This window comes from Orycteropus afer, unplaced genomic scaffold (assembly GCF_000298275.1).
Source record: "Orycteropus afer afer isolate SDZICR_OR568_19922 unplaced genomic scaffold, OryAfe1.0 scaffold00038, whole genome shotgun sequence".
Taxonomy (NCBI): Eukaryota; Metazoa; Chordata; class Mammalia; order Tubulidentata; family Orycteropodidae; genus Orycteropus; species Orycteropus afer.
The window spans coordinates 629,049-637,881 of record NW_006921625.1 but is presented as its reverse complement, the minus strand read 5'-3'; the positions used below and the strand labels follow the sequence as shown (position 1 = coordinate 637,881).

Sequence of the window (8,833 nt, the reverse complement as noted above, 5' to 3'; positions counted from 1 at the left end):
AACCTCCTGGTCTGTGTACAGGTTCCTCTTGAGTACAATTAAGTGTTCTGGAAATCCCATTCTTCTCAAATTTATCCATAATATGTTATGATCCATACAACCGAATGCCTTCGCATAGTCAATAAAACACAAATAAGCATCTTTCTGGTATTCTTTTCTTTGAGCAAAGATCCATCTGACATCAGCTATGATATCCCTCACTCCACGTCCCCTTCTGAATCCAGCTTGCATTTCTGGAAGTTCTCTGTCAATATACTGCTGCAACCATTTTTTTAATTATCTTCAGTAAGATTTTACTTGTGTGTGATATCAATGATACTGTTTGATAATTTCCACATTCTGTGGGATCACCTTTCTTTGGAATGGGTACAAATATGGATGTCTTCCAGTCAGTTGGCCAGGTAGCTGTCTTCCAAATCTCTGAGCATAGCCGAGTGAGCACCTCTAGTGCAGCATCCAGTTGTTGAAACATCTCAATGGGTATCCCGTCAATTCCCAGAGCCTTGTTTTTCACCAATTCCTTCAGTGCAGCTTTGACTTCTTCTTTCATTACCATTGGTTCTTGATCATATGCCACCTCCTGGAATGGATGATCATTGATCAATTCTTTTTGGTACAGTGAGTCTGTGTATTCCATCCATCTTCTTTTGATATTTCCTGCACCATTCAACATATTGCCCATGGAAACTTTCAATATTGCAACTCGAGGCTTCCATTTTTTCCTCAATTCTTTCAGGTTTAGAAATGCGGTATGTATTCTTCCCTTTTGGCTTTCTAACTCCAACTCTTTGGCCCATTTCATTATAATATGAATTACACCTCAACACGTATGGGTTCCATGTAAACATAAAACAAAAATCTGTGCTCACTTCGGCAGCACATACACTAAAATCGGAACAATACAGAGAAGATTAGCATGGCCCCTGTGCAAGGACGACATGCAAATTCGTGAAGTGTTCCATATTTTTAAGAATGATTGTGAAAAAAAAAAGAAAACAAAAATCCTCACAACTGGACCAATAAGCAGCATCATGATAGATGGAGAAAAGATTGAAGCTGTCAAAGATTTCATACTACTTGGTTCTACAATCAACGCCAATGGAAGCAGCAGTCAAGACATCAAAATATGTATTGCACTGGGCAAATCTGCTGCAAAAGACATCTTTCAAGAGCTGAAGAGCAAAAAAATCTAGGATGCACCTAACCTAAGCCATGGTATTTTCAATTGCCTCATATGCGTGTGAGAGCTGGGCGATGAATAAGGAATATCAAAGAGGAGTTAGTTGATGCTTTTGAGTTGTTTGTGAAGAATGCTGAAAGTGCCAGGGACTGCTAAAAGGACTAATAAATCTGTCCCAGAACAAGTGCGGCTGGAATGCTCCTTGGAAGGGAAAATGGCCAGACTTCGTCTCATCTACTTTGGTCATGTTGTCAGAAGGGACCATTCTCTGTAGAGGGATGTCATGCTTGGTAAAGTGGAGGGTGGACGAAAGAGGGGAGAGGCCCTCCATGAGAGATTGATACAGTGGCTGCATCAACGGGCTGAGTTGTAGTAGGAGTAGTGAAGCTGGCGCAGGGCCGGGCAGGGTTTCGTTCTGTGCGTAAGGTCACTGCGACGCGACAGCACGTACAGCAACGACAACTGAAGGAGTGTTGGTTTGAGGTTCTGCTCCGTCAGGCCCACGGTAACTTATTTTCCTTTGGTTAAATTCAAATCAAGTTAATTGTGCACATTTTATTAGAATATCATGGATAATTGATCCCAGTTTTCAAACTCTTTCTATTTATAAATACGTACAGAGCTGTTTTCCTCAAGTGGCTGGGCTTTGGGTAGTTTTTACTTTTGTGGTCATTTTCTGTGGAGATTTAATTTTTCTTACTAATAAGTGTTTCCTGTGGCTGCCGTTACAAATTACCACAAGCTGAGTGGCTTAACACAACAGAAATTCAGTCTCTCAGAGTTCTGGCCGTTGGGGGTCTGAATCAGGCAGGTTGCACTCCCTGTGAAGACTGTGGAGAATTTGCTGCCACCTTTCTCTTGTCATTTGGTGTTACTGGCAGTCCGTGGCTTGTCGAGCCGTCACTTCCGTTTCTGCCTCTGCTGTCCCCTGGCCATCCTCCTCTGTGTTGTGTCTCTTCATCTCTTCTCATAAGAACATGAGTCGTAGCTGATTAGGGTCCATCCTAATGACTCCATGACGTCTGCAAAGACCTGAGTTCCAAATGTAGGGTTAGTGCTTCATGTCATTTATGAGGACACAAGTATCACATTTTACAAAGACAGTTTAGCAACTAACAAACCCATGGAGAAATGTATGTGATCATTAGCCACTAAACCCAAACCCACTGCTGTGGGGCTGACTCTGACTCATCCAGGCTCAGAGGGCAGAGGAGAAAGAACTGCCCCCACAGGGTTTCCAAGACTGTCAGTCTTTACACAAGCAGACTGCCTCATCTTTCTCTGATGAAGCAGCTGGTGACTTCAAACCGAAGACCTTTTGGTTAGCAGCAGGATGCTTGAGCCACTATGACACTGGAGCTCCTTAGAGCTCACTAGCCATTGTTAGGTCCCATCGAGTTGGCTCTGAGTCACAGCCACCCCAGGTATGACAGAATGAAACACTACCTGGTCCTGCATGATCCTCACAGTCCTTGCTGTATTTGAGCCCATGGTTACAGCCACTGTGTCAATGCGTCTTGTTGAGAGTCTTCCCCTTTATTGCTGACCCTCCACCTTACCCAGCATGACATCCTTCTCCAGGGACTGGTCCTTTCTGACAACGTGACTGAAGCAGGTGAGATGAAGTCTGGCCATTCTCGCTTCCAAGGAGCATTCTGGCTGCACTTCCTCCAGGACAGATTTGGTCGTTCTTCTGGTAGAACATGGCATTTTCAGTATTCTTTGCCACCACCACAGTTCAAAGCATCAACTCTTCTTCGGTCCTCCTTATTCGTTGTCCAGCTCTCCCATGCATAGGAGGTAATTAAAAGGACCATGGCTTGGAGCAGGCCCACTTCAGTCTTCAAAGTGACGTGCTCTTTAACACTTTAAAGAGGTCTGGCAGCACATTTGCCCAGCGCAATACGACATCTGATGTCTTGACTGCTGTTTCCATGGGTGTGGATTGTGGATCCAACTAATATGAAATCTTTGACAACTTCAGTCTTTTCTCCATTTATTGTGATGCTGCTTTTTGGTCCAGTTGTGAGGATGTTTGTTTTCTTTATATTGAGATGTAATCCATACTGAGAACTGTAGTCCCTGATCTTCATTAGTAAGTGCTTCAAGTCATCCTCACTTTCAGCATGCAAAGTCATGTCACCTGTGTATCGCAGGTTGTTAATGAGCCTTCCTGCAATCCTGATACTGAATTCTTTATATAGCCCAGTTTCTTGGATTATTTGATCAGCATGCGGATTAAATACGTATGGTGAAAGGATACACCCCTGACACTTTCCATTCCTGATTTCAAATCCTGCAGCATCCCCTTGTTTTGTTCAAATGACAGCCACCTGGTCTATGTACAGGTTCCTCACGGGAACATGTAAGTGTTCTAGAATTCCCATTCCAGGAATTCCCATAGCCATTAGAGATGCAAATCAGATCAGCAAAAAGATGGCAACAACCTAAATGCCCATCAAGACAGGAATGGACAACAGACTATCATGTGTACACATATTGGAATACAACCCAACATTAAAGAACAATGATGAATCTATGAAACACCTCATAGCATGGACGAACTTAGAGCCCATCATGCTGAATGAAGTTAGTCAATCCAACAAGGCCAAGTGCCTAAGGCATTTGACTACTAACCAGAAAGTTGGTGGTTCAAACCCACTAGTCACTCCTCAGAAGGAAGATTGAACAATCTACTTCTATAGAGATACTGCCTCAGAAACCCAAGGAGGGGTCGCTATGACAATGTGACAACGTAAAGTATGCCAAACACATTGAGCCATTTGGGGAATAGGGAGAGGCCTGCTGGTCCTCTGGGTTGCCCATGCAGGGTAGCCCTTAACCAGCCCCCCAAGTGCTCACAATGAAGCAGGGGTGTGAGGTCCATGGGCTCAGATGAGGCTGAGGGCCCCAGGGAGTCGTTTGATGGGCCCATATCTAGAATAACTCATCCTGGGCACAGTAGCTCGTTGATTATGGGTCACTTCCCTGTCTGCAGGGTGAATGACCCAAGCGGGAATGTCATGGTGGGGTGTGGGCACCAGCAGGGTGTCTTCTTTTGGGTGGCACCACATTGCACTTTGGGGCTTTCTGCTTTGCCCTTAGAACCAAAGCGAATGGACAGGGGACAAACCAGCAAAGATGGAAGTTCAGGACAGTGGGGCACAGCAAGGTCCATGGGCAAGAGGGCTGGGGGAGGGGGACTGGAACAGGGATTGGAGGTCATGGGCAGAAGAGAGGGGGCTCAGGTGGGAGAGGAGAGGAGGGGGGCTCAGGTGAGGGGAGGAGGGGAGAGGTTTCGGGTGGGGGGGAAGGAGAGGACTCAGGTGAGGGGCACATGGGCAGGAGGCAGGGGCTGGACTGGGTGTGGGGGAGAGAAGGGCCTCAGACAGGGGCTGGGCAGGGGGCGGGGACAGAGGCGCCAGTGACGGAGGAGAGGGGCCCTTGTAGGCTGCAGCTCCCACACAGAGACCATTCACTGAAACAGCTCCTTGGTCCCGCGTCCGGCCTCACTGGCATTTTATGCACACAGCCTGGGGTTTGAATAATGAATCAGCCTATCCTGGTGTGATTAATATTTTTAAAACGCAGTATTTGCATTTTGTGATTAATCAGGAGAACTCGTTGGCACTCTTTGGGGGTTGGGCGGGAGTTCAGGGCTGGCACAGGGTCCCTTCCTACCCCAGAGCCTCAGCTGCCTGGGGTCTGGGCCGCAGGCAGCACCTGAAGGCAACAGTTCTGCCCAGGCTGCCTCTGCTGGACTCCAGACTTGGAACGGGGCTCCCGGCAGAGGCTTCCAGAAACCAAGGGAGGAGCTGGTGGTAGCCTGCTCAGCGCCAGGGTCCCTGGGCACGTGGGACAGGTGACGGGCGTGCTCTGCCCAGTGGGCCAAGGGCTGAGCCCCTGCCAGCACTGCCTACATGGCCAGGCCTGGTCCCGCCTCCCGGAAGACCGCCAGCTGCACTTAGACTCCAAACAGCTGGTGGACCCCAGGCTGCAGTGTGGACCTGAGACGCTGGGCCCCCTGTCTCCTGAGAAGGACCTGGCACAGAGACCATGGCCTGTGGGAGGAATGTGGCTGCTGACCTGCGGCAGCCTGGGTACCACAATCCACCCACAAATGGCCAGGGCCCTGGCCCCGGAAGCCTGGGATGATGGCAGTGCGTCCTCAGGTGCGGGAGGGGCGGCCTCCCTGCCTGAGGCTGAGTGGCACCCCCCTGAGAGGTCAGGGGCTGGGCGGCTGTGGCTGGCGCCGCCTTGCCGGGGACGAAGGCTCCGTGGTCACCGCTGGAGGCTGTCAGCTCCAGCCCGGACGTGGACAGGGCCCAGGCTCAGGGTGCGCTCGCTCTGCTGGACAGGAGCCCAGAGGAAGCAAGGGGCCATCCAGACACAGACGCGGGAACCTTAGGTGCAGGTTGCTCAGTGCGGGCCCTGAAGGACCGAGAAGAGCTGCCCCATAGGGTTTCCCAGGCTGTAATCTTCACAGAAGCAGAAGGCCACATCTTTCTCCAGTGCATCGGCTGGTGGGTTCAAACTACCAGCCTTGCAGTTAGCAGTTGAGTGCTAACCAGCAGGGTCCCAAGTAAAAGAAGCCAGTAAAGGTTACGTGCTGTGTGATTGCAACTGCAGGGCCATCTGCATAAGGCAAAACTATAGACAAAGTGAACGGTGGGTGCTGGGGTCGGAGTGTATGGTGAACAGTGGGTGCTGGGATGCACAGTGAATAAGAGGTGCTGGGGTGTGCCGGAGACGGGGTCCACAGTGAACAGTGGGCGCCTGGGTCAGGCACATAGATGAGCACAGGGCATTTCTAGTCTGTGGGACACTAACAGGGACAGTGGGGCCTGCTTTTGTCAAAGCCCACAGGCCACACAGCTAGAGGACTGGAACCTGGATAAACTGTGGGCTTTGGTTATTAAGAAGGTGTCAACGTTGTTTCACAGGTCATAAAGATGTCTCTCATTGATGCAAATGTCAATGACAAGAAAGAGCAGAGGGAGGGCCCAGGAACTCTGCACTCAGCTGGGTTGCTCTGTGTGTTTAAAACTGCTCTAAAAATAAAAGTGCTTTTAAAATGCAAAAAGAAGAAAAATTCAACAAGAAAGACACAGCACAGAGAGGAGTCTGAGCTACTCCTGGAGGTCATGTGCACTGAGAAGGGACAAGTCAGGGAGGGGGAGGAGCTCAGGCTGGGACAGTGTCAGGGAGGGGGAGGGGTTGGGGGAGGAGATGAGTCCGGGAGGGGGAGGGCCTCAGGCGAGGTGTCAGTCACCTCGTGGTAGCACCCCTTCCTGCCTGACTTGGTGCTGGTGGGGTAAGGAGGCGTTTATGCACCTGGGGGACCCTTCACAGCAGCTCCTGGTTCAGCCTGCTGCACCCTGCAGTCTGGGATAAGGTCTAGTGTCCCCAAGGGGCCGAGTCCAGGGAGCCCATGTCCTCTGCTCGGAGAGGGCTGGCTCACACACTGAACTTCCTCTGGCCGGTGTCCTGAGCTTTCCTCTCAGCTGGTGACATTAGTCCACAGGGCGCTGACCCATGATGCCACATCCTGGCCCCCACCCTTCTGACATGGGCCCCTCAACACCCTCTGGAGGCCGCAAAGGATGATGTGTGCCACTTTGTGGAAGATTCCAGCACAGCCCGGAGGGGCAGCCACTCTGTGGGAAGACCACCTATAGCCTAAGCTGCACCTGCCTTTCAGACGCCACAGGTGCACGTGGCCAGAGACGCCAGGCCAATCTCTACCCAGCAAATGCCTTTTGGGGTGAGGGGGGTGTGTCCCTCCACTCAGTCCTGTCCACTCAGTCCTGTTCCACAATTCTCCTGTCAGCTCTTCCACACTGAGCCCCTGGGTGCTGAGCTCACAGCCACTCCTTAGCCCCTCGGGCAGCAGCCTAGGGCTGTGTGGCTCCTCATGGTGTCCTGGAGACACCCAGTGCCATTGGCTGCCTGTACCCAGAAAGTGTATCTGCATGGCCCAGTCTGTGGCCCCTGCCTGGGGTGGGCCAGTCCCTGGTAGTACTGGCTGGTCTGTCTGGACCATTCCAAGATTCCCACGGCAGATGCCGCAGGGCTGACCCTGGGTGCGTACTTCACTGACTGCGAACTTCTGTTGGGGGAGACTCTTCAATGACGAAGTCTTGCCTTTTCCTAAAGGGACAAACAGGTTTTGTCACCTGGGGGCTTTAAATTGAGTCGTTTTTAGAACCACAAAACTTCAGAGCTGGAGGGAGGTTGACAGTCACCCTCATGCCACTAAGTGAGCGGCTGCCTGGGCTGGGGGCTGGCCACCAGTCACCATGCAGCCCATGATGAGTCTTTCCCTATTCATTCCTGCTGTTTGGTGTCTCTGTCCTTCCCTTCTCCTTGGGGCCAGGGGTGGCCTAACATGGGCCCCAGGAGTGCACCCAGCCCTGCTGTCCCTCAGAGCCACCGGGTACCCCAAAGCAGCTGGGACCCCAGCACAGAGTGCCACCCCCGCTGCCCCCAGCCCAAGGCCACCTGTGCCTTCATTTCATCCCATTGTGCTGACACACAGATGGCTGCTCCGTCCAGCAGGACCTCCTTTGCCTGCAGAGCCCACGGCCCCTGGCAGCCACACGGTGGCACCTTCCCAGGGGCTGTTCTGTGCTATCCCCTCCATCTTATCCTGTGCCTGCCCTCAGACACCGAGGCTCCTGTCACGTCTATGCACTTCCGGGTGCAACCTGTGAGGGCTCTGTCTGAGAATGTCACTCACTGCTTGTCTGTGTATAAGTGTGAGTGTGAGGAACTTTCCAGCAATAGTGGGACAGTGACACTGGCCTGGAGACCTCCATGTGCTGATGTAGCAGGACTCAAATTGAGGAGAAACAGCTGCAAACAGCCTTTAAACATCAGAACATGGAATGTACAAAGTATGAATCTAGGAAAATTGGAAGTTGTCAAAAATGAAGTGGAATGCATAAAGATCAATATCCTAGGTATGAGTGAGCTAAAATGGACCAGTTTGATCATTTTGAATCAGACAACCATATGATCTACTGTGCTGGGAATGGCAATTTGAAGAGGAATGGCGTGGCATTCATCATCACAAAGGAGGTTTCAAGATCTGTCCTGAAGTACAATGCTATCACTGATAGGATAATATCCACACACCTACAAGGAAGACTAATTAATGCTACTATTATTCTAATTTACACACCTACCATCAAAGCCAAAGATGAAGAAATTGAAGATTTTTATCATCATCTACAGCCTGAAATTTACTGAACATGCAATCAAGATGTGTTCATTATCACTGGTGACTAGAATATAAAAGTTGGAAACAAAGAAGAATCACCAGTACTTGGAAAATAGGGCGTGGTGATAGAAATGCTGCTGGAGATCTCATGATAGGATTTTGCAAGACCAATGACTTATTCATTGCAAATACCTTTCCTCAACAACACAAATGGCAGCTGTACATGTGGACTTCACCAGATGGAACACACAGGAATCAGACTGACTATATCTGTGGCAAAAGGTGATGGAAAAGCTCAGTATCTTCAGCCAAAACAAGGCCAGGAGCTGGCTGTGGAACAGACCATCAACTGCTCATTTGCAAGTTCAACTTGAAGATGAAGACAATTAAAACAAGTCCACAAGAGCCAATATATGACCTTGACTATATCC

At 50.1% G+C, this 8,833-nt stretch overlaps 1 non-coding gene across 1 annotated transcript; it reads left to right on the top strand.

Moving 5' to 3' along the window:
* The first annotated feature begins 861 nt into the window (after positions 1-861).
* On the top strand, positions 862-968 carry LOC122149652. The gene has a single exon (XR_006163251.1). It is a non-coding gene; the product is annotated as a U6 spliceosomal RNA (small nuclear RNA).
* Positions 969-8,833: the final 7,865 nt, after the last annotated feature.